The sequence below is a fragment of the Palaemon carinicauda genome, unplaced genomic scaffold (genome assembly GCF_036898095.1).
Source record: "Palaemon carinicauda isolate YSFRI2023 unplaced genomic scaffold, ASM3689809v2 scaffold9, whole genome shotgun sequence".
Taxonomy (NCBI): Eukaryota; Metazoa; Arthropoda; class Malacostraca; order Decapoda; family Palaemonidae; genus Palaemon; species Palaemon carinicauda.
Window position 1 is genome coordinate 519,455 of NW_027172203.1, and position 25,546 is coordinate 545,000.

Here is a 25,546-nt window from a genome sequence, read left to right on the forward strand (position 1 = left end):
AGCATTCAGGTGAAAGTTTTAGGAAAACAAAGAAGTGAAGAGAGTTCTGTGACACAACGGAGAGGTAGACAGTTATGAAAAAACTAAGTAATTTCCTTTTTAGTTTGACAGAACATTAGACAAAACAGTCCCCTCCAAGTTGTCAACACTAATTCTAAAGATTTTAACTTACTGTTACACTTGTTTAACGTAATAGAGAAAAAGTTTTAAAATTGTCTTTTTAACAATGCCCATACATTTTAACATTATAAAAATCTAAAATTGGATTTTAACAGAAATACTTTATACAAAATCCTAAAACAATTTATTCCATTAAAGGCAATCCCATTAAACTATGTTACTACCACACAGAGGCAATTCTATAAACAGTTTATACAATTTTATCTGATATTCCTGAACATACCTAAAATGGCTTTTGCATCAAATCACTAAGTCAATAAAGATTCTTCCCAAAACTCATTTAAAATACCAATGTCTCCATATATAACCTCATCTTGAAAATTAAAACCTCTTCAGTTCAAACCAAACCTAAACAACAGAACAACATCTCATTTCGATATAAACCACAATTCTCTCTCTCTCTCTCAAACATATGAGTTTCATGATTTTGTCATGGCAGAGTAAAAATAAATGTTCTTCACTGTAAAGGTTAATAAACATTAAAGCAATCTTTTATTTACATCACAACTTCAAAATCAATAATCTTATTTTTCATTCCATAACACCATTTGCAAAACGGGATTCAGCTGAGCAGAAGTTTCATAAAAATAACGTACAAATATTTTGACATAATTCTAAGAATCTGTTGAAAGTGTTACAAAACTAATCTCTGATGTTGATATTGAAAACATTTGGTTGTTAAGACTATTTTGAAGCCTTAAATACATGACTGAGATCTATATTTCAAAAGTTCATCTGAAGTGAATGTTGGACTATAAAGCAAGCAAAGTTCAAAAGTGGTTATCAGCAAACAAAAATAATTAAAAGACCATAAGAAAGATTTAAAAGTTCTAAAAAGAAAGGGTCTTATGCATACAATCAAATAAAAATATCTACAGCAATTCATTAGAAAGTGACAAAAAATTATAGAAATTTTTAAGAATTGAATTAAGAGGGAAGACGTGACATGACAGAATGAAAGTCAATGAAATGGAAAATCCCAAAGAGGGAAGTTTAATAAATTATAAAAGTTGTGTAAAATAAAGTCTATCCTTCATTATACACAATGAATGAAAGGTTTACTGATTCACTGCTTTTGTAAATAATAAGACACAATATGTGACACAATGTTGATATTTTGGGGGACAAAAAGTCCGTTCTTATGGTAAACTGGTTTGTAGTTTGGAGGCGACAAAATCTGTCAAAATGGTTTATGTATCTCAAGTACACAATGCTGTATAAACATAAGTAACCTGTCTCTACTATATACATCACAAACCTCCCCACAAATTACTGACTACAGTTGGCCTTGCAAAGGGAACTGTATGCAACCTAAAGATTCTATCTAGTAACCCTTTGATGACTTGCCCACTATTATCTACATCCATCAGTCAATACTCAGTTAGCTCTCCAACTCCTTTGACATAGACTTCATTTCACATTATAATCAATGATCAACGTTAGCTAAGTAACCAGCCTCAACATAGAGCCAATTGGCTGAGCGCCTCTTGTTGGGAAATGGAACAACGGTCAAGACGACTCTGTTCAACTAAAGGTTTACAATACGTAGTAACCTACACGAGAATTTCAATGAAATATTTAGTGTTTATGATGATGTTTACCATTTATAGTATACTTTATAAAGTATTATCAATACTTGGAATCTACAAAACCCAAATCACACTAGAGTGATTGCATGAGTAGTGATATTTGTAAAAAGGCAGACCAATAACTCAAGAATTATAGCTTATGTCTTGATCAACATTATGCTTGACAAAGTACTGTAGAGGTTTTGTGGAGTAATCCAAGGAAATAAATCTGCTTATTGAACTCTTATATAAAATATATTACTCTGCTTAACTAGACTTTTTTCCTAAGGAATCTAAGATCTTTATCAACACAGTTTGTATTAGCACAGGGAGATGTAAGGTACAAAGTAGGTTTACCCAATTACACCCTTTTTGGAGAGGAGTTCCTCCACTGTCCTCTGCCCTCTACTAGCCCATACCTTCAAGGGTTTCATCTTAAATAGACAGAGGGCTAACTATAGGTAGATTTCAGTCATTTATTCATTCATTGTCTAAGAGAGCCTGACTATACTATCAACTCTCATCTCTGTGATCTCCTATGCCTGAGCTGGAGGATCTGTTCTCAAATGTGGGAAGACAACTTGAACAAGACAGAGTAAGAGAAGTTGGAAAGTTGAGGAAAATGTTGCAACTGTTAGGGGCATACGAACTGATGCTATGACCAATGTTTAGTTGAAGATTCACGATTTTCTTAGAAAAATATTAAAAAACTTTTCAATGAGGCAAAGTTCGAGGTAAACAAATAGAGGGTCTAAATCTGAAGACCAGTTGCTTACAACAGTGCTAAACAAAATACAGTAAAGTATCTAACAATGATTAAACAAAGATAGTCTTTATAGATGAGATTTGGAGTAACTAGCTGAAAATTACCATACAATTAAACAAAACATCTAATATTGAAAACTTTCTCAGTACTTCTAGGGTATTTGAAGAATGTATTTTCCATCCTTGACTGATATATCTTTCTTCCAAGAAGTGTAGATTTAGTCCTAAAGATGAAGGCTGGCCGGCTCCAACGCATATTTTCTTCCTGTATAGTTCTTACGAATATTCCACTTGTGACTGGAGAATGATATCGCTCCTTCCATTAAGTAAAAAAGCAGCAAGCGTACCTGAAAGATATGCGAGGATAAATATACCACTGGTATTACAAAGTTGACGAACACATTGATGACGACAGAACATTTATAATGCTAAAGACATTGAGATATTGAAGAGTTTACTCAATATGAATAAAGAATTTACTAGATATTGTTTTAGACAGACCGAACAATTATACTTTTATGCTATTAATATTTTCCTTGAATGGAAGATGGTCATCAAGGCAACACCAAGTTAAAGAAACCAAACGGCTTGGCAAGAACACGGCAAATGATAAGGCTCAAAGGAACGGGAGAGGACTGTGCTGCCAACTGCATTCATTAGCCTCAACAAATCACTAGAAGATCAATATTAAGAATTGTCCCTTTCTAGTGTATACATTTCTACAACTCTAAATACAATTCTGACATCAATAAAAATACTTCATAAATATAACAGATGCTGAAAATTCCTCTAATATAGGTTGATTAAATACACAGGTTAGGTTTAGGAAAATCTTCGATTAATCTTTTTCAGCAAGAAAAAACTAACTTGTCAGGCACTAAATGCTTGATAACCATTTTTAAATCAAAAGAATTTACATACTGAGAGAGAGAGAGAGAGAGAGAGAGAGAGAGAGAGAGAGAGAGAGAGAGAGAGAGAGAGAGAGAGAGAGAGATTTTATGCTAAAATAACCTTGTACTTTACATAACTATTGTAATAAATACTAAATGAAAGGAAGTTAAGAATGCATATATAAAGGTTGCTACTGTTAACAGTCCCATTGATCATACATTGAGTATAATCAGACGATACAACAGACAGAGGCAATTAATTGAGATCTTAAGAGTCAACAAAATCACCTTATACAGTAACTGCTTTTCTATTTGCAAATCTTATTATTCTCAGGAAGGGCCAAATATTCCACTAAGCGATATTATTGGTTATCTATTCAATCATATAACAGGAAATATAGAAATCAACCAATCACAATATTACAAAAGTGTTTGAAAATGACCTCATATAAAAGAATAAGTCTCAACTTACTCTTGTTTGAGTTTGCAGAAGTACCACACCCAACGTCCTTAATTGGTTCCTATAAAGTGACTCAGAAGGTTCCTTATATAAGTTTTCAACTTACAAACTTGATTGGTTCCTCGAAGCTTTTTCTAAGTCGAATTGTTTGTAAGTAATTTTGATTTATTTTGGCCTAGGGAAGACCAAGCTTGAATCCCATGCCTATGATTTTTAGCTGCAAGAGTCAACAAATAGTCGGGTTTCATCTGAAATAGATATCAGGTTACGACAAACGTTGTCGTGCTTACTGTATTAAATGATACAGTATAGTTTCATTACGTTATTTCTATACCTTATCTTTGTTATTTTCGGTTGGATTTGTGTTTGTATCTGAATGTTTGTATGTTTGTATGTTTGTTCTGAACACGGACAAGTTCTTATAACCAGCTTTCGTTTTATAAAAACAAGACATCAAAATTATCAAGCTTCCATCTGAAGTACACTACTTAATTATCTTATGACTTACAATTTGATGTAATGTGAGACAATACAAAGTAAGTTGGATGTCAGAAATGACGTACAGTATTTTAAACAGACGTAACGAGGGACATTACATTATGTAACTCTGTGCTATTACGTCTTTCCAGTCCAGGTACTTTCACCTTTGTATAATTGTAAATGCACAATAAGTGAAATGAGTACTATCAAGTTATATAAGACCATAAACTGTTCTGTAAATTCATTATATACCTGTGGAAAATGAGATGACACTGAATTTCTTATACAAGTAAATTTTCAAGTCCTCTTATAATACTATAACAGCTTTTAATAATTTCTATTTGGTTTTATGTAACTTTAAATAATATTAACATTTTCTCTCAAGCTGAAACATCACAAAAGTTTTAAGTAATTTGTATTTCTCCTAACTATACAAACCTTTGTCCTTTACATAAAGTATGATTCAGCAACGCGAGGGTTATTCTTTAATATCGAACGAGGTAGTTAGAACTACTGACAGGTGGCAAGGGAAGCTCTCTCTCAGTCGGTCAGCTAGACACACACTTTGGACCTTAGACCTGGAACTTGTAGTCTTTGAGAGAGGACACAGACCCACACCAAGAGTAAACCAGCAGGAGAGAGAGACTAACTCTCATGACCCCTGGATGCTTCCAGAGAAGAGATGGAGGAGGAGTTGAACTTAGTATAGTGGGCAGCTGGGTCTTGGCCACTAACCCAGGAACCAGCGAAGGCAAACTCCTTTCGTCTATCGGAAAGACTGGGAATATGCAAGATGTCAAAAGTTCACCAATTCACTTTGAAAAAGCTACGGTGGCTGAAAGACAATGTACAGAGTCAGATCTTTGTCTGACACTTATCTCAAAGGTTCATAAGAAACTTGAGAATATTAGTCACATTCCAGGGGTGGGCACAACTAGGCTACTTGAAGCTCTTCATGAACAGAGACAACTTCCAAGAGGAGAATAGATCTAGCTTCTCAGTTGGAGGACTTTGCTTAAAGCTGAGAAATAGCCTTCCCCAGAACGACGGAGAGGCGCTTCTCTTAGCAAAGACAGGGACAAGGATGACCATAGCATGCGCTAGAGCAATGACGATAGGAGGAGTGTCCCTTCTACGACAACAATAGCAGAAAAGGTTCTCTTCCTTAGATAACTGAAGAGGCCCATTGCAGATCTCAACACATCTCCTGCGCAAAGTCTTTTGCTCGGAGGAGATACTGTTCAGTCTCTTAACATAAACGACTTCACACATTAGAGGAAGTATTCACAGTTTTCTGGGGATACTTGCCTCAATGTGCTAACATTAGAATCAAGCTCATCTTGTGGTAATTTGTGAGCCACCATGGTACTCCTGAAACCTGGGCATAATCAGAACTCTGTTGATCCACCAGGATATCAGGTTGAAAAGAGGGAAAGGCGTAGAGTACAAGTGATCCCATTGGTGTAGGACACCTTGCTGATAGATCTAAAGGATTGACCACTCCCCAGACATGAAGCAGTTGGAAAAGGGGACTGTCGACTTACGAGTCCTCTTACCTTACTTCTTACCTCTACCAGCCCTCCTCAACTGTCAGATCAGGCACGGAAGAAGAAGCTGGAGGTCCTGATCCTATTTTGGAGGCAGACAGAGCTTCTTCAAAGACGATACTGAAGGTGTGGCAGATACCAAAAGTCTCACTGCAGCCGTCTTCGAAGGACCTGGGCCCATGACGATAACTGCACAGTGGATGAGGGAGCCATAGGGAGCCTTCCACCACTATTGCCTATACAGTACATCCCTCCAAAGAAAAGGGACTTCTTCTTGGCCTCCCCGTAGAGCAATTCTTACACCTTAGCTACTGCTTTGTCAGCATCATCTGCTTAACTGTCTAAATATTCCCTCCAGTCATTCCTGGCTTTTCTTTTGACCTCACTATCAATACTGGAATACTTAGCATGCTATACCTTGTAATTTTCATCACTTCCTTGAAAACTTTCATTCAACAATCAATTTCTGTCTTTGTCTTCTTTTTATAGTTTTCCAAGTATCATTTGATATCCATGGCTTTCTCCTTGTAACTGCAACTCCCAAGACTTCACTACCAACTGACTGATATATGTTCTTAACATCACACCATTCTTCATTAATTGTCAGCTCTTCGTCTTTTAAAGGCTCTAAGACTGCAAATTGATTCCTACATTCAATTGTAAATGTTTCTTTGTGCTCTTCTTCTAGAAACTTAGTTGTATCAAATCTAGGTATTCTATCTACCTTTCTGTTGGGTGCTTTCAGTTTTAATTTATAAGTGGCAATGATGTGTTGGTGATCACTACAAATATCTGCACCTCTATAGCTTCCTACATTTCTCAGAGTCCTCCTTTTCTCTCTATTAATGGCTATGTGATCTATTTGATTTTTGTAATTGACACATGGCTGGTGAAGTCCTATGTATATTTGTGGATGTCCTTGTGCTGCAAAAGAATACCTCCAATAACAAGATCTACATGCTATTATTATCATTACTAACTATGCTACAACCATAGTTGGGAAAGCAGGATGCTATAAGTCGAAGGGCTCCAACAGGAAAAATAGCCCAGTGAAGAAAAGAAATAAGGAAATAAATAAAACTAAAAGAGAAGTAACAAACAATTAAAATAAAATCTTTTAGGAAGAGAAAAAAGACGAAGTGCTGACAACAGGTGTGAACAACTTTATCCTGTACTGCTTAGAGCTGGCTATGTTCTTGGTACGTACCATCCTAGCGTACTTGGAGAGAGATCACCAGAGATCACCAAACACTAACTGCTACTTTGATCAGATGTCTTATTCTTTGGGGGAAGCAGCAGCACTTGGTTGAGGAACAGTACAGTACTTTATTAGGTATGAGACTCAATGCAACAGAGGCACACATGGCTTCCTTCTCTCTCCCAGGAAGCGAGAAGAGAGCTCGTCCAGGAAGAGGAGAGAATGCTTTCTGTACGTCACTGTCTCTTCCGTGGGGAAGGAAACATCAGGAGTCACAAGCACGCAACTCCTATAGACCAGTCATCCTGGATGTTCTAATAGAAGTCTTCCTTCGGTAAAATCTCGGGAAGAATATCCTGTGTGACAGGTGATCTGGCACACGTGTAGGGTTTTTTTGCCTGGGGACCGGCACGTGGGATCTAGCTGGTGGTACACTCTGAAACGTACTGTAGGGATCCTGCGCAATGTGATACAGGGAACTCTGGAATCTCTGTCGTTACTTGAAAGCAACGGTACGTTCTCAGAAGGGAGCTTGTAGATGCACGCACAGGAGTCCTCTGCATTGAGTTATCGTCTTCTTGGTCTCCAGTGAAGGAAGTCGAGGGAACTCCTACAGCTGCACAGCCTCTCCCACAGGGAGAGAAACCGTAAGAGGAGTCTTGGGTACGTGCACATCAACGCCTAAGGATTGCCAACCTTCCAAGGAACACATTGTCGTCACTGTCATCGGCCACACAAAGGAGGGGATAAAAAGCAAAGAGGAATGCTGTCTAACAGAAACAAGAATGAGGATATTGGCAGGTTTGAACAGACATCTGTCACAGTTATCAGGAAACCACTACAAATCCATCCTTCCTTCCTAACATTCCTCTCGCACGATGATCTGCCAACGAAATTATCTAAGGGAAAGAGAAACAGAAACCAACCTGGACTCTACAGCAGCTGAAAACAAAGCAGGGGCTCAGTGGCCCGTCAGACGGGAGAGGCTTCCCCACCACCCAGAAGTAACTACCTCCACCTCAGTGAAGTTCAAACAGCCGTATCATCCACCTTCCCTGAAAGTATACTTCTGTTGAAGTATGAGGTTTGTATTTGTGTAGGAACAAACAAACAAACAACCTTCATGCTTAACATGAGATGGAAACATGAGCTCTAGAAAGTGTAAGGTTTAAATACAGTCATAAGAAGACCTAGTGATACTCACACACTGACACAGGCCGGAGTAAGGCCAGGACACGGCATGACTTGAGAAGCATCTTTTAAGTACTCAGACTTGTTAAGGTTCACAATGGCATGATGTCTGGACTTGGGGTCGTCCTCCACGTGACATGTCGAGGTTCAGGTAGGGCAGACTGGGCTGCTATGTAATCTGAGGTCATCGGCAGCTGCCTCCTTGGCCTGTCATGGCTGGATTCATCTGTGATCTCCATTAACATTTCAACATCTCTGTGGTGAATCAAATATACCCCTATTTAAAATGTAACAATAAAAAGGATATACTGGTTCCATGGGATTTATGAATTTGGGCGAGATGGCCCAACACAGGGCCCAGGGAGGTTATTCAGCACCTGCAGCATGAAGGGAACATTGTGAGGATGGACAGCAAGAAAGAAAAAAGGAGGAGGGAACACGGAGGTAGAGTAAAAGGAAGAAAAATGACCTTTAAGTAATGCATACAGCAGACACATTGTTATATACAGTATACTGTAGTGTGCTGAAAAACATTTTTTATTAAAGAGAAAATACAACAGAAAATACAGCACCATAATATAGAAATAATGAAAAGCAAAACATTGGCTTTATTAAATAGAAAATATAACAGAAAATATCACAAATTCTAAAAGAAATTTGTATTTTTCCTGACAACATAAATCTGAATCCTTTGATAAGAGTCTGCTTTCAGCTCAGCTGGAACTTGGGCTGTTAATTAACCCTTTTACCCCCAAGGCTATCTGGAACCTTCCAACCCTTAACCCCCAGGCGTTTTTCTTTTTCAAGCTCCTTTTGCTATATCTTTTTTTTAGATTGCGCTGACAGCCTTAATTTTCGTCATAGAGAGGTCAGGTTGGTCTCATTATTTTGGAAAATGCCTGAAGTTTCTCAAAGTTATCAAAAATATGCAAAAAAAAACTGCAAATAGCAGTTTTTGGTAAGGACGTACCGGTATGTCCATGGGGGTTATGGGATGAGTTTTGTGAAACGTACCAGTACGTCCACTGGGGGTAGAAGGGTTAACATTCATAACGAGGTAGTTACTGAAGGGTAGCGAGGAAGCTACCCCCACTCCAAGTAAAATTATTATCACTTGCTAAGCTACAACCCTAGATGGGAAAACAGGATGCTATAAGCCCAGGGGGTCCAACAGGGAAAATAGCCCAGTGAGCAAAGGAAACAATGAAAAATAAAATATCTTAAGGACAGTAACATTAAAATAAATATTTCCTATATAAACTATAAATACTTTAACAAAACAAGAGGAAGAGAAATTAGATAGAATAGTGTGCCCGAGTGTACCCTCAAGCTAGGGAACTCTAACCCAAGACAGTGGAAGACCATGGTACAGAGGCTATGGCGCTACCCAAGACTAGAGAACAGTGTAGGGATAACGGTGGGAAAGAAAATGACAGCTATTCCTAGATCTTAACTACTATTATTGGCAAGGCTTGCTTGGTTTACATAGGGTTAGTATAAGGCCTTGCCTGCAGTTGGGTGAAGAAGGAGAAGAAGTGATCTTAAGAGATGTGTGGACTCTTCCAAGTAAACAGACACTATTTCACAACAAGACAATCATAACCTCAAGCAAGTTTGCCTTCAAAGATAAAGATTCAACGTAGCTTCTGATATGCAGACAGACGGTCAATGTTCCAATAATGGTGGAATGAAACATTTGAAGCAACATCTGCTATTATCTTAAAACCAACAAACCTGGTTAAGGCCTATCAATTGTCCTGGTTCAACCCAAGTACAGTTTTCTACATAACTTATTTAGCAGATTTCAAATGGCCCAGATAGGAGGACCAGCTTAATTTTAATGAAGCTACTTACTGGACATTCAGATGTCATCCAGAGAGGTTTATTACAAACAAAGAGGGGATATAGATCTAACTAGTAAATCTTGTCAAATGGATCTACATACAAAACATACCTGAATTAGCCGTCCTCTTTAATAATCCAGAGGAGAAACTCCAAACATGGCCTTAACGTCTTGAAGGAGTTAAAAAGACTGCGCTCAAACTCTGCTCAGCTGTTATCATTGATTTCAACAAAATCAGTGTGAATCATATTCTCCTTTCCATAGCTGTTTTAGTATCAAGAATATCACTTTTTAATCGTTTTCAAAATCCTAATCAATTGTTGTCTATCATGAAAACCTTTAGCTGAATTCTTGTGCCATAAAGTACCTCTACACAAATGACCCAAAACAATAAAGGATTAAAGACGTAACTCCTTTGGCAGAGGAAATAATCCCAAATGGTACTCCAAAAATGGGGAAGTTTTGACACGGGACAAAAGGGGACAAGGAACGGTTGGTCAGGAGAGGTTTATCCATGGAGGCTGCCTCTTCTTGACCTGTAAGAAGGTCAAAGGGGATACAAGAAAACCTAACAATGATATGAGTTTGGGAGAATCGAAGAGAGAGGAGGGAACACGTTTCACATGTAAACCACATTCAAAATGGTAATCTTGACTGGGCTACTGTTACAGAATATAAATAATTGATAGACCTTGTAATATTTCCCTTTAAATTGCAACAACCAGGAAGACTGATAATTAATGTAGTGATTCATGTGTCAGTAAGAGCAGCCAGAAGATAATAAAAGCTTTTAAAAATTAGTGGTCTTTAACTTTATCATTAGGAGCCATGAAAGGAAAACTAATATGTTTTACAGAGCTTCAATAACATACCGGTTTGAAAAGAATACAGTATACAAATAGAAATAGGACTTATCTCAAATTGCAAACTGTACTGGTTAATAAAATGAGCAAGAAAAAGTAAAAAATTAATAATACTTACAATCAAATCATCACATCCGCTGTTATCTTGGGAGAGGTACCCACAGCAGGTGTCATTGTGGAAGCCAAACTCTGAAATGCATTGCTGGCACTCCTCGCTCTGGACGACACGGCTGTCCTTCCATTCTGCCTATTTTCCTTCTTCGGTGTTGTATAGATGGAGCCTGTGGGAAGGATAGCTATTACCCAACAGAAATAGGATTCAAGAATGCCACATTAACCCTTTTACCCCCAAAGGACGTACTGGTACGTTTCACAAAACCCATCCCTTTACCCCCATGGACGTACCGGTACGTCCTTGCAAAAAAATGCTATAAAATTTTTTTTTTTGCAAACAAATTCTATACAAAATTTTTTTTTCATATTTTTGATATTTTTTTGAGAAACTTCAGGCATTTTCCAAGAGAATGAGACCAACCTGACCTCTCTATGACAAATATTAAGGCTGTTAGAGCAATTTGAAAAAAATATACTGCAAAATGTGCTGGGAAAAAAATAACCCCTTGGGGGTTAAGGGTTGGAAATTTCCAAAGAGCCTGGGGGTAAAAGGGTTAAGTACAAATAGATGAAAAATCTGTAAATATTGTATATAGAAAATATTTACATTCCAAACATATAAACACATTTCAATCACGTAATACTGCAGTGCTTTTTCAAGAATGCGTTCCTCGATGTACGACAGAAGAACTGAGCTATCCTATCTGGTATCTTTCACTAGAGGGAGCCACTAACTCTCTGCATTGCACATCGCACTGTTGCCTTATTGTACCAGAACACCTAGAAAAAAAGCCGCAAACTGGAGGTCTTCAGAGAAGTGTCCTTCCTGTTAAATAATGAGGCTTGTCTTATAAAGGTTAATTTCTAAATTCTATGCACTTCCCTGCAGCATACATGACTCCTACTCTACTTATAATAAGTAAATACTTTCAATACTTATAAAGACACAATTCTTATTTTACTTATACAGCACCAAGTAAATACTTATGAAAATGCGATTCTTACTTTACTTTTATTAAAAACAAATACTTTCATAGATATGATTCTTAAATCTCTTAAACGAAGTAAATATTCAAGTAGATATAATTCTTTCTTAATTTATAATCGAGTCAATACTTAACTGGTGGTTACATGGTGGTCATCAGCACTTTTAGTTCAACTAGAGGCTCGTGAACTTGATAATAAAAACAAACAATAATATTCATTACAAGTATGAATAAGAATAAGTCTTTTGTCATTTTACTACTCCAAAAATGTCGCAACAATAACCGAACACAATGTGGTTGGAATTGAGTGGGAATTGAGTGGCATTTTCTATTATGCATAAAAAAGATTTCACGATACTATTGGCACTGACGTGAAGTCCCCAGTGCTTGGGATGTTTCTAAACATGATAAAAATCCTCCTAATGAGGTGCTATCGTCCCAAGAGTCCTCCGACAGTACCCCTCAAGGTGTGTAAAGTATCCAATCGTCCAAAGCACGGACTTGATTTACTCCCCCAGCATTTCCTTACAAACCTCACTGAAATCCCAAGGGGAAATTTTTTCTTCCATTTTGAAGACAGATTGGGATAAAAGAAACTGGCTGTGGGGTTGGGAGGCACAGGATGTAGCCAGGATATCACTTAAACAACTTATACAATCCAATCAAAAGTTTCAAATGGTTTTGAAGATCCAATGACCTACTGGATATCATCATTCAATTTTACTGATTCTCAAATACAGTAGAGTAAAATCAACTACGATTGGCCCATCTTCTGCAACTGTTTGTTATGCGACTTGTTTACACCAAAGCGATACTCTTAACAAAACTAAGCAAATGTATTTCTAAAAACAGCTTCAGCGGATATTAACAGAATCATACAGCTAAAGGAGATAGTAAATAATTGTGTACAAAGTTGTTAACACGACTTGTGAGAGTACAACCCTTTGACAATGATGATACAGAGTCTAAGCATTGCACAGGAACTTTGTCTGGTTTACTTATTCAGAATCTTGAAGTGAATTCCAAAGTTATGTTGTGGTTTTCTTCATTAAAATGATTGCTTTAAAGTTTTTGAAGTATTGAGAATGATTTAAATAAAAGAAATCCTTGCATGTCATGAAAAAGGGTGAACATACAGAAGTCCCATTCATATGAACTAGCTGTGTTCCCCAAGAAGTCACCTGCTTGAAATAGTGAATGTATCCCTCGATATCTATAACAATAGTTTACTAATGTCTTATTGATGCTTCTATTACAAATAGCATATGAAGACTATTGAATTGCCTTTTGAGACTCTTAAATCTTAAAAGTGAATATTAAGTAAGAAGGAATATATCAAAACCAATGTCGGTTTCACAGTTATTTACACTATTTCAAGTGCCCTCCTTGAAGTGGCACTTGTTATTATCCAGGGCATTACGATGTTTCACCCAACACGTGAAGTTGTTCTAAATGTAATCACTTTTTATCTTCGCTCAAGAACTCACCAATTTTCATCGCCTACAATTTAATTTGACTCCTACTTTACATAAACTCTTAGATTTTAACATTTTTTAATAGTCAACAATAACAAAGTGTTCTCATCTTATAAGTTATGTACTGGACTGCAACCACAACTTGTTTCATTGCCTTTTATATGCTTACCAAGGCTATGCAACCTCTGTCATGTTTCAGCATGGATTTTAAATGACTCGCTATTGCAAACGCACGATAAGTAATCGTTCGTTGCAGTAAAGTTTTCACTTGCAACGCCTTGCAAAGATACCTCGTCAAAGGTCATCAATCGATGTTTGGAAAATATCTTAGATGTTTGTAAATTACTTTATCTTTGTTCAGTGGATCTAACTTCACTGACTGACAGAAGACGTAGTCTAGATGTTTTATTAAAGTTAATAATACTTCTGCTTCCTGGCAGAGCCTCTTGCAAGATGACCCTGTACTATACAAAGGGAGAAGCTCAGGGTGAATTATATAGCAATATCCTTTGCAGGACATCAAAGAATTTTTCCAATTTAGATTGGGAGTTAGCAAAGTCATATTCATACACTGTACATTATATGGTCTTCTCTATCAAATACAATATACAAAACTCCTTCTGAGAAATTCTTCTAATTTTACCACCGCTTAACAAGAGGAGCTTCTATTCCCTGTTGGATGATCCACTAGTTCAAGAAAAAGATGTCAACTCTACTTATAAAAATGCCAAGTGTACGAACGAGTCTGTGAGTCTCAAGGAGATTTAGATATTCGTCCCTCTAAATTAAAGATACTTGAATCGGCAGCTGTAGAAAATAACACTGAAACTCCAGTTGGAAGGATACTTTTAAATTTGGAGCGTCCTTTAACAGTGAACACGAGTGAACATTAGCTCTTTTATCTTACCTTGCAAGAGAGATTCTCTAACTCAAAGGGCTCTAATATGGAAAATTGCCCAGTGAGGAAAGGAAACAAGGAAACAAATATGGAATAGTATGCCTGAGTGTACCCTTCAGCAAGAGAACACAAGACAGTTGATGACATTAAAGGAATTATTTGGGGGGTCTCTTAATAAACAGGTCCCTCAGCAACAACAGTTAAAATTTTCATCTTAGTTCCTGGTCAATTTACTCCACCTATATCTAAACATGAAATAGTTTCCCTGTTTTGCTTGTCTTACTGAAACAAGCAAAGATACAGCCGTCCCCAGCAGACTTTAGTTGTTCCTCTACTTATTCATATGGTGAAGGTTTCAGTTCATTTACTGGCAATAACAATCTCCCCTGATTGTCAACAAAGTTAAGGGTTGAAACTGTGGCACTTTATATTTTTTATATTTCATAGACTCGGATGTCACGCTATCAACACCCCAGGCATGGCAAAAGGGCAAACTTGAAGTGGGATTAATATCATACCACAATCAATCCATAACCTTTACTAAAAAATTACTAGAATCAAATCATATATCCATATCATCTGTCCTTCTAAATCCTCCAATTTGCAAAATAAGAGACAAGAATGTCGGCCCAAAATGTCATGTAGCTAAACGTTTGTCTCATGATTAGTGGATGTCCCTCTTTCTCTAATGTCTTACTGCAAACCAACGTCATAAGTTTCTATCACTTGAAGCAAAGAAGAATAAATTCCTTTCATAAGAGATTACTGTACAACTGACAGCAAAACAGAGACTAAAAATATTAATTGCATGCAGTCAGGAAAAATGTATTTACATTGTCCATATGAATTCAATGACATTAACAATACAATTCCTTAACAAGTAATGAATGTGGACATTCTGAGATTTATCATATGTTGATGGAGAGGGGATCTGGGTGCTGATCATAAGCGTATAGGGTCAGTCTCTAGGACATTGTCCCGTACCTTGCCTCTGCCATTCATGAGCGACCTTTAAACCTTTAAACAATTATTAACTCAAGCCACGCTCATGTTGTCGCAATGTCCTGAGATAAACTAAAAACCATTTCTTGTGAGTCCCTCTCCATACAAGATATGCAAAATAGATAAGAAATAATGATCTGGTTTGTTTTGTGTCCCACAACATCTGATGTCATTTTGGTCTACTGTGTTCTACATTCATGGCTGATGTCTGCTTATCATTATCTGTGGAATTCACTGCTGGTGCAACTCAAAATAAATCAATTATCACCAGATCTCAGTCTCAATTCCCATTCATGAAATACATTAAAGTCAATGAAGCTATTTAAGACTGAAAAATGACAAATTTGTTGATAATTTGTATTTTTACTAACAATAAAAACCTCAGATATTTATTTAGGGGTATTACTTTCTGTGTAGCTGAAATGACGAGCCATTAAAATTTAGCGAGGGTTAACCACCCATACCGCTAGTTAGCATGGGTAGGGGGGGGGTAGCTTGCTACCGCTCCCACTAACACACCATTGATTTAGCTCACTTTACTTGGAGTTAGAACTTCAAGGGGGATAGGGGTGGTGGGCAAGTTTGTATAAATAGCTAAGTTTTGTATCGTTAGGAAAAATACAAATTATCTACGAATCTGTCATTAGTTCCGTAACTGGAATACAAACCTATGCTATTTATTTAGGGGGGACTCACCCATTAGGAAGGGTGGACGTCCCTGCCAATCTGGCTTTTTGGCTTTTACCCGGGGGCTCCTTATCCGAGTATGTTAGTACTCAAAAATAAGGGGTCCTTGCGCCTCTTTAAAACCTTGCTACGAAAGGTCCGCGGCCTACACAAGCTGTGTGTTGAGATATATAGAAGTGTGACCGTCCAGGTAAAGTTATTCAGAGTCTTTAGTAGGAAAAACTTTTGTAACCAAGACTTTCCCAATACCACCTTGCCTGGGTATGGGGACGCATCAGTATTAGTTTTAATACTAGGTACACAAGGAAGCATGGTTTACCTACAGTGGTTTGAGGTCAGCTTGTGCAGAGAACCCAGGATGCTGCTTTCCCCAAGAGAGGGGAGGATGAAGAAAAGAATAAGAGCCAGTCAAATCTTTCCATTCATGCAGACTAAAACTGGGTAACAGTGCCCTCAACCGTCTGCTACTTGTCCAATAAGGAACTTGAGGTATTAAAACAGCTGTTGTGCAGCCACCACAGGACCGATAGAAAACATATAGCCTCTCCTGTGGGTCACGTCTTGCATGTAGTGGGATGTGAATGTAGTTTGTCGTTTCCACACCCCAGCCTGAAGAACCCTCATCACTGAGAAGTTCTCTTGAATGCCAGGGACGTAGCTACGCCCCTGACATCATGAGCTCTGCGGGCGACGTGAAGGAGGGGGGTCTGGATTCAATGAGTGATCTATGAACTTGCAAATCCATGCTGAGATTATGTTCTTGGTGACCCTCCTCTTGGTCCTTCCTGTGCTGAAGAAGAGTGCAGGCACACGATAACAGGCTGTGGCTGTTCTCTTATGGTACAGCCTCAAACTCCTCACTGGGCATAGTAAGAGATGGTCTGGGTCATCTGTTACAGTACGGAGACTCAAAATCCAGAAGGAGTCGAATCTTGGATCCGCTACTCCCGGGTTCTGAGTCTTAGCATTTCTTCTTGCAAATATACGCGGAACTCCGCTATTGCTGGAATAGTGGCATCGAAAGGAGAGATACCCCTTCCACGACACCAACCACAGAAGACCTTCCACTTTGCCTGGTAGACTGCTGCTGATGACTTTCACAGGTGTTCAGACATCCTGATTGCAGCTTGTTGCGAAAATCCTCTCTGAGAGAGGAGATGCTGGATAGTCTCCAGGCGTGAAGTCGTAGCGAAGCTACTGCTTTATGAAATATGTTGGCATGTGGCTGTTTGAGTAGATCGTGTCGTGGAGGGAGTTTTCTTGGAGGCTCCGTCAGGAGTTGAAGAATGTCTGAATACCATTCCCCGTGATGCCATAGCGGAGCTATGAAGGTCATTGAAAGGTTGACCTATGTTCTGGCCTTGTTGAGCACTCTCCTCATCCGAAAAAACGGGGGAAAGGCGTAAACATCGATGTTGTCCCACTGTTGTTGGAATGCATCTTGCCAGAGAGCCTTGGGGTCTGGGACTGGGGAACAATATACTGTAACGGGAGCCTGAAGTTCAGGGCCGTTGCGAAGAGGTCCACCGTCGGAAAACCCCACAAAGTCAGGACTGTGTTGGCTACTGGATGATCCAAAGACCACTCGGTACTCACTATCTGAGATGCTCTGCTCAAGTTGTCGGTGGGCACATTCCTTTTGCTCGGAGTGAATTGTGCCGATAGTGGTATCGAGTGGATCTTGGCCCATCTCAGTATCTCTACTGCTAGATGGGATAAGAGCTGCAAAAAAGTACCTCCTTGCTTGTTGATGTCAACCACTACTGTGGTGTTGTCGCTCATCACTACCACTGAGTGGCCCGCCAGGAACTGTTAGAACTGTTGAAGGGCCAGAAAGACAGCCTTCATCTCTAGGAGACTTATGTGGAGGTACTCTTCTTACTCTGACCAGAGGCCTGAGGTCGTGTGGTGCAGAAAGTGAGCCCCCCACCATCTAATCCAGGGGGAGGACGAGAAGATACACTCCCTATCGTAGATTCTCGTCTGCCACCCACCAATCGAGGTCCGTCTGTTCTGCTGATCCGGATGTCCTTGGAATTGAGAGTCTGATTCCACCAAGACTTGAGTCGCCACTGGAGAGATCTCATCCTGAGGCGGCTGTTGGGAACTAGACGGGCCAGTGATGAAAGGTGACCGAGGAAACGTAATCATGTCTGGGCTGGAATTTCTTCTCGTCTGAGAAAGGGTCTTGCGACCTTCCTCAGCCTTGCTATTCTGTCATCTGATGGGAAGGCTTTGTGGAGATTGGTGTCTATGATTATGCCTAGTTATACCAGTCTCTGCGTAGGAAGCAGGGAGGACTTCTCGAGATTTACCATGATCCCCAGATCTTGGCAAAGCCTCAGAAGTTTGGCTTGATGTTGAAGAGGAGTTGATACCGAGTCTGCTAGGATTAGCCAGTCGTCCAGATAACGAAGGAGACGGATGCCAATCCTGTGTGCCCAAGATGACACTAAGACAAACACTCTGGTGAAAACTTGAGGTGCTGTGGAAAGACAGAAGCACAGCACCTTGAACTGGTAGATCTTGTTGTCTAGGCTGAATGTTAAGTACTTCCCTGAAGATGGATGGACTGGGATTTGGAAGTACGCGCCCTTCAGGTCCAGCGTACACATGAAGTCCTGAGGTCTTACCGCTAGTCTGACCGTGTCTGCCGTCTCCATGCTGAACTGAGTTTGTTTGACAAACTTGTTCAGAGCTGAGAGGTCGATGACTGGTCACCAGCCTCCAGACACATTTTTTACAAGAAAGAGTCGACTGAAGAAGCCTGGGGACCCGTCGAGGACCTCCTGGTGAGCGCCCTTCTTCAACCGGGTCTGCACTTCTGCTGATCCCATGGCAAAGGAGTCTATAGACACTGGATTCCTGGTCAGGGGAGGGAGAGATGTTATGAACGGGATGCGATATCCTAGACAAATCACAGAGATTGTCCAGGGTTCGGCCCAGAGTTGCTTCCCCCTGTCCGAGCAACTTTGTAAGCATCCCCCTAATAATGGACAAGCAGGGGGAGCGCCTATCCTAGCATTTGCGGCCTTGGCTGCTCCCTCTAGGATATTTTCCTCCCCTGGAGGACTTAGTGCCTTTCCTGTCCTTGGCAAGAAAGGGCTTCTTAGATACCGTGGTCTTCGCTGCTGTCTTGGTTGGATGGGACGGCTGAAGAGCTAGTGGTTTATAGGGCCTGGAAGTCAAAGCCCTATGGTGGAGGGAGTCCTGATGGGACTTCCTCCATCTCACAGCGTCATTTTCCACGTCCTTAGGCTCGAATAGATGGACTTCCTCTAGAGAGGAATATCTGAGCCTACTGATCTCAGCATTAGGTATTTGTTGATGGAACCTCTCAGACACCACATCCCGATGTTTCAGGATGGTATTCACCCACAAGTTCGAAACTTGGTGGGCGAGAAACTCGATCGTGCGAGTGCCTGAGAGCAGGAAAGTCTCCATTGCTTTCCTGGTATGTTCCTTAGAGAAATCCTCAGTCTGTACCAGGATTCCCAAGGTCCCTAACCAGACATGTGGCCATGAAGTAGCTTGCATGGCGTACTTCGTGAACCTTCTCCTGGTTAAGGATCTCGGTTGCCGAGAAAGAGACCGGTCGATTGGAGTGTCTCTAGAGAGATTCCCTTGGTGAGCTCATCCAAGGAGTGGTGGAGAGGAAGAGCTGGACGAGGCTCCTCCTGAATCTCAAAATACCTCCTCTGTTGGACATGAGGAGGTGGGAGAAGCTTAATGGTAGACCCGGAACAATGGGAGGAGGCATATTCGGCGATCTGTAAGGCACCCTTCAGCTCTTGAGACCAGGGCAAGGCTCCACTGGTCTTTGAGGGTTTCTGGGTGCCAAAGACACGGTCTAAGACAGTGTCCTTGCCCTCCCGTGGTGGTATTTCTGGGTCGGTAAGCCCATTGAGAATCCTTATGAGAGTCAGAACCTGCAAGAATGCATGTTCTGACTCTTTTTGCTCTCCTTCTGACGTCGTACTTGCAGCAGAGTCTCCTCCTTCCATCCCCGAGAGCTCTTCCCGGGGTGGGTTGCGGACACCCCTCGAGTGACTGGCTGTCTCTGTAGACTTGGTAGTCCTAGAAGAGGACTTTGGCAGAGTCTTGGAGCATCGAAGGCCGAGATGTCGTGTCCCTCCTGATTTCCATTGGTAGTGGGGAACTCTCTGTGTGAGGGGAGGCTTCCTCCGAAGATGGAAGGGAGGAGGTCCTTTCCTCACGCGACTCCCTTGGCAAAGGTGAGGTGGAGGAGTATCCCGAGGAAGATGCAGGAGCTGGCCTTGATGGTCTAACCGGAGTTAGCTTTACCCTCGGGGAAGTGACCGCGTCTGAGACTCCTCTTTTCCTTTTCAGGGGGGAGGAAGAAGTCATGGTTCCTTGCCGAGGGTCTGCTGGAGCTATAAGATGCTCCGAAGCGTGGCCAGACAGAGCAGGATTGAAGGCCGGTACCATTACACTGACTAAAGTATTGAACCATGGCTGTTGACTGACTGACTGACGCACTGTCAGACAGATTCCCTGATGGAAAAGGGACCGAAGGTTCCCTCCAAGGAGTCTCTGTTGGAGGGGAATGAGGCGATGGTGACCTATCAATGTACTGTTCCTGATTACTGCACGAATGTGCAGATGAGCACTGGCTCTCGGGCGAGTGTTGGTGCGTGAGGGCGAGATCTGGCGCGTAGGAGATCGCGCAGACGAGTTCTAGCGCGAGCATATGGGCGAGATCTGGGGCGTTGGAGAGAATTGGCGCGCAGGAGATCGTTGGCTCGTAGGAGAGTGCTGGCGCGCAGAAGATCGTTGGCTCGTAGGAGAGTGCTGGCGTGCAGGAGATCGTTGGCTCGTAGGAGAGTGCTGGCGTGCAGGAGATCGTTGGCTCGTAGGAGAGTGCTGGCGTGCAGGAGATCGTTGGCTCGTAGGAGAGTGCTGGCGTGCAGGAGATCGTTGGCTCGTAGGAGAGTGCTGGCGTGCAGGAGATCGTTGGCTCGTAGGAGAGTGCTGGCGTGCAGGAGATCGTTGGCTCGTAGGAGAGTGCTGGCGTGCAGGAGATCGTTGGCTCGTAGGAGAGTGCTGGCGTGCAGGAGATCGTTGGCTCGTAGGAGAGTGCTGGCGTGCAGGAGATCGTTGGCTCGTAGGAGAGTGCTGGCGTGCAGGAGATCGTTGGCTCGTAGGAGAGTGCTGGCGCGCAGGAGATCGCTGGCGCACAGGCTGTAGCTGTCGTATAGGAGAGCGTTGGTGAGCTGGAAGGCGCTGAAGGCGAAGGCGTGCGCCGAAGCGTTGTAGAGTGCTGACGAGCTGGAGTGTGGGCACTCTGCAAAGCGTGACAGAGAAGGCTGGTGCTGACGAAATGTTGGTGAGCGCTGGTGCACTGCAGGGAGCTGACAAGCTGAAGAGCGTTGGCGTGCAGCTGCACGCCTAGGTAGGGTCTCCGAAGGCTGTACCAGGAACAGGAACGGGGATCAGGTAGGTGGGCAAGTCTGCTGGTAGGTAGCACAGGAACAGGAATGTTCCCTTTGGAAGGGCGAATATCCACCAATGAAGATCGCGAACGATCTACAGAAGGGTCCAGGACCAAAGTCTGAGGACTAGCAGCAGCGTCACCAGGAGAAGGTCCGGGATCAGACGAAGGTTGAGGGCAAAGAGATGACTGAAGCGGAGACTACTTTGCGGGGAACGACTGTGATGACGAGGACAGAGACGCCCTCTAGGGGCCGTTGGATCAGTAAGCTGACCATGAGCAGCAGCAGTCCTCCGAAGAAGTGTCTCTAAGAGTGAACTCCCCCGAGGGGGAGAAACACTCTCAGGAGAGAGACGTAGGACTAAGTTTCCCCCTCGAAGGATGATCAGGACCGGGGGAAACTAAGTCTGCAGTAACAGCTGGAGAGTCTGGAGGGGCAGGGATGTCGACAGAAACTACAGAAGACACCTCTGACACCAAGAAGTCGATGAGCGCAAGAGGGTCTACCTCCAAAGTCGACAACGACGGCTGCACACTTGCACCCCGGAGGATGAGCTGCAGCAAGGAGTCATTGGAGGGCGGACCCGGAAGCCCCCAAAGACGACCATACCTGTAACACAGAAGACATAGACAAGGCCTCAGCCAGGGGGAGAGGTGGGTCAGCTTCACTAGGGGAAGCAACACCATCTCTCGAGGACCGGAGTTGGCCGAAATTAAAAGGGTCTACGCCAATATTCGACGGTCTCTCGGAAGAGACCGAACGAGTAAGAGCTTCGGAGGCAGACGGAAGAAGAGGCCTTAGGTTTTTCCCCCTTCGAAGGAACCTTCAAAGGAGAAATATCCCGCTTAGACTTCTTCTTCTACCATCGCCCAAACCTCTCCAACTGGGAGGCAGACCCCTCCCAGCACTCACTACACTGGTTGTTGCTATCACACCATTGACCTCTGCAGACGGGACAAAGGGTCGACAAATAGGTTCCGCAGGGCCGGCCATCGAGTCCAGGGCAGGTGCAAATGTTCGCAGAAGTCAATAGTGTACATACACACACTTACACAATGAAAAAGCAAAAAAGAATTAATGGCAGTCCAAATAACGGCGAAGGATGAGGAATGGCAATTACCGTACACCATCCGAGCCAAAAGCAAAGTGAGCTAAATCACCAGTGTGTGAGTGGGAGCGGTAGCAAGCTACCATCCCCCTACCCCCACTAACTAGCGGTATGGGTAGTTAACCCTCGCTAAATTTTAATGACTTGTCATTTCAGCTATGCAGAAAGTAATGCCCCTAAATAAAAAGCTAAGGTTTGTATTCCAGTTACGGAACAAATAACGAAAACATTCTAGTTTCAAACACAGAAAATACTCACTCGGCTAACTTTTTTCCGAGCATTCCCCTCCGTCAATTCAAAATGCGCATGTCAAAGTATTCCATGCATAGCACAGCTCCACCAGTGGGGTTGTCTACGACTGTGTGTGGAATGCTGAACTTCACCATCCTCATCGCATTCATGGCCTTCAGACTTTCAAACTCCCCGTCGAACATCTCCTGACGAGAATCACTTAAACAATCCAAGTTACTGTGATATCTGAAAAAAAGGATAAATAGAATTAAAAACTGCTGGTAATAAAACCATCACTTTATCAATCATACAAATAAACTGAAAGTGTGAAAATCCCGTATCTAATCCCCAGGATAAAGTCAAATGACCAGAATCTAGACCACAAGCCATACAGTACATGCAATGCCTATAAATAATGAGATCAGTGTTCCCTAAGATTCACTAATATAATCTAGCCATACATGTAATAAGATAAATTGCCATAAATATCATATGTTAAAGGTTAAATTATTGGATGTTTCATAATTTCATTTTTAAAACTTCAGTTATCCAAGGTCATGATATAAATGGGTACAGTTCCATTTTAAAGGTTTTAATCTTTTCTTGAATTATTCTTTTATCCAACTATTATTATTACTAGCTAAGCTACAGTCAGAAAAGCGGGATGCAATAAGCCCTATGAGGGCTGCAATGGGGAAAATGGCCCAGTGAGGAAAGGAAATAAGTTTACGGATAGAATAGTGTGTCTGAGTGTACCCTCAAGCAGGAACACTCTACCCCAAAGACATTTTTTAACCATGGTACAGAGGCTATGGCACTACCCAAAACTAGAGACCAATGGTTTGATTCTGGAGTGTCCTTCTCCTAGAGGAGCTGCTTACCATACCTAAAGTCTCTCTCTTACCCTTACCAAGAGGAAAGTAGCCACTGAACAATTACAGTGCAGTAGTTAACCCCTTTAACAAAGAAGAATTGTTTAGTAATGTCAGTGTTGTCAGGTGTATGAGGAAAGAGGAGAATGTGTAAGGAACACGCCAGACTATTCGGTATACGTGTAAGGGCTGTTTTAAGAGCTTCAAATGACTGTCTAGAAAATGGGATGAATATCCATGTTTTCTTCGCATTTGGAATGTATTGCCGACAAAGGCCCCCTTGCCTTGAATGTCTTTTATGCCAATAATTTGTGGAAACTAACAAGTTTAAACAAATTAGTATCAATGACATAAAACATACACAGAAGGACTATGGACTCTTCTGGGAAGGGAGACCTTGTGTCTCCCGATACAGTCTTCTTTTTGTACTCGTCGTGTTGGAAAATCTGAGAAGTCTGACTCAAGGGCAGAATATTATCTGGACACTCGAGTTCACACTCAATGATCATCTCAATATTTTAAACTTAGTATTCAGAAAACACCTGTCATAATCAAAACCAGAGTAAAAGTAATGAAACGCAGGAGCTTTTGTTGGGCCAGACTCCTGGACGCATAGACTCGTGTAGTACGAGTCTTTATCGTACTACAAATACCTCCTTATTTGAGCAAGCTAATGATTTATTAGATTTTGTGGTTTTATTATAGATAAGGAGGGAAAAAGCTTTTCTACCCAAAAAACTTATGTTTCCTATAGAAAAACGTTCGTTTTCTTTGAAACTGACACTTATTTTTACTGCAAATAAATACTTCATTATCTAAGAAATAATAATCAACTGGTTTAGCACACGCAGTTCAGCATGTACCGCTTGCCAGTACATAAGAGCTTCATGTTATTCTTTTTCCGTGAGCAAAGCGATAGCATGGCGAAGAAAAAAAACATTAAATTTCTAAAAAAAATATCCTTCTTCAACAGTCCAACGGGATCTTGGTTTATTTGTTGTTGAAATTAATGTCGTATTCATTGAAATCACATTATTCACTACAGGAAAATCTAGTTTTCGTTCAAAATGTTGTCCCGTCCACAACTATAATTCTACCATTTTTTTACTCTGCCGCAAGCTCGCTTTGCTAGTGGTTAAACAAGACTTCATTGCTCGAATGTTCTGGCAAGCAGAACGTATCGCTACCCGTGTCAGCCCCGTGGGGTAGTATTTCGGCGTTATCAATTACAGAAACTTAGATTTGATTACCTCGATTATTAAAACCAAGAGATTCATGGATATCGGTTTAAATGATTTATTGAAATAGTTTTGGGAAAACTGTGTTGATGTAAAATAAACCTAATGAATTAAACAATTTTTTTTATTAAATTCTGTATCTATATTAACAGAAGCCGCCGACAGTAGGCCATGGGATTCAAAATGCTGTATTTCGAGAGATCTATTATATTATGTAAGTTCCAATGTCCTAATTGATATTATACTAAACTACAATATGTACACAATACGAATTAGATATATCAATTGTGAAAATTGAATTCTGGAGTATATTGTGAATTCACAACCTCCATTCGGTTATTCATGACTTTAAATTGTATGAAATAATCAAGCACAAGTCATAACTAAGCACAGGTGATGGTGTGGACCAATGGACGTCATAAATCCAATCTTGCTTAGGGTCATCGTAAGGGATTCAGCCGGTCCTGTCGTAAAATGAACTTGTACATTATAAAACA

The 25,546-nt window shown here is 41.0% G+C and overlaps 2 long non-coding RNA genes across 2 annotated transcripts in view; both read right to left on the reverse strand.

The window, feature by feature from the left end:
* Positions 1-25,546, reverse strand: part of LOC137637636 (uncharacterized) — a 130,180-nt gene that overhangs the window by 104,523 nt on the left and 111 nt on the right. Inside the window, exon 2 of the long non-coding RNA XR_011043734.1 lies at positions 22,967-23,185. This is a non-coding gene — a long non-coding RNA (uncharacterized lncRNA). The remainder of the gene's footprint in view (positions 1-22,966; positions 23,186-25,546) is intronic.
* Positions 1,679-8,528, reverse strand: LOC137637639 (uncharacterized). Its single transcript, XR_011043736.1, has 3 exons — positions 8,293-8,528; positions 3,876-4,111; positions 1,679-2,860 (listed from the first exon to the last, which is right to left on the reverse strand). It is a non-coding gene; the product is annotated as an uncharacterized lncRNA (long non-coding RNA).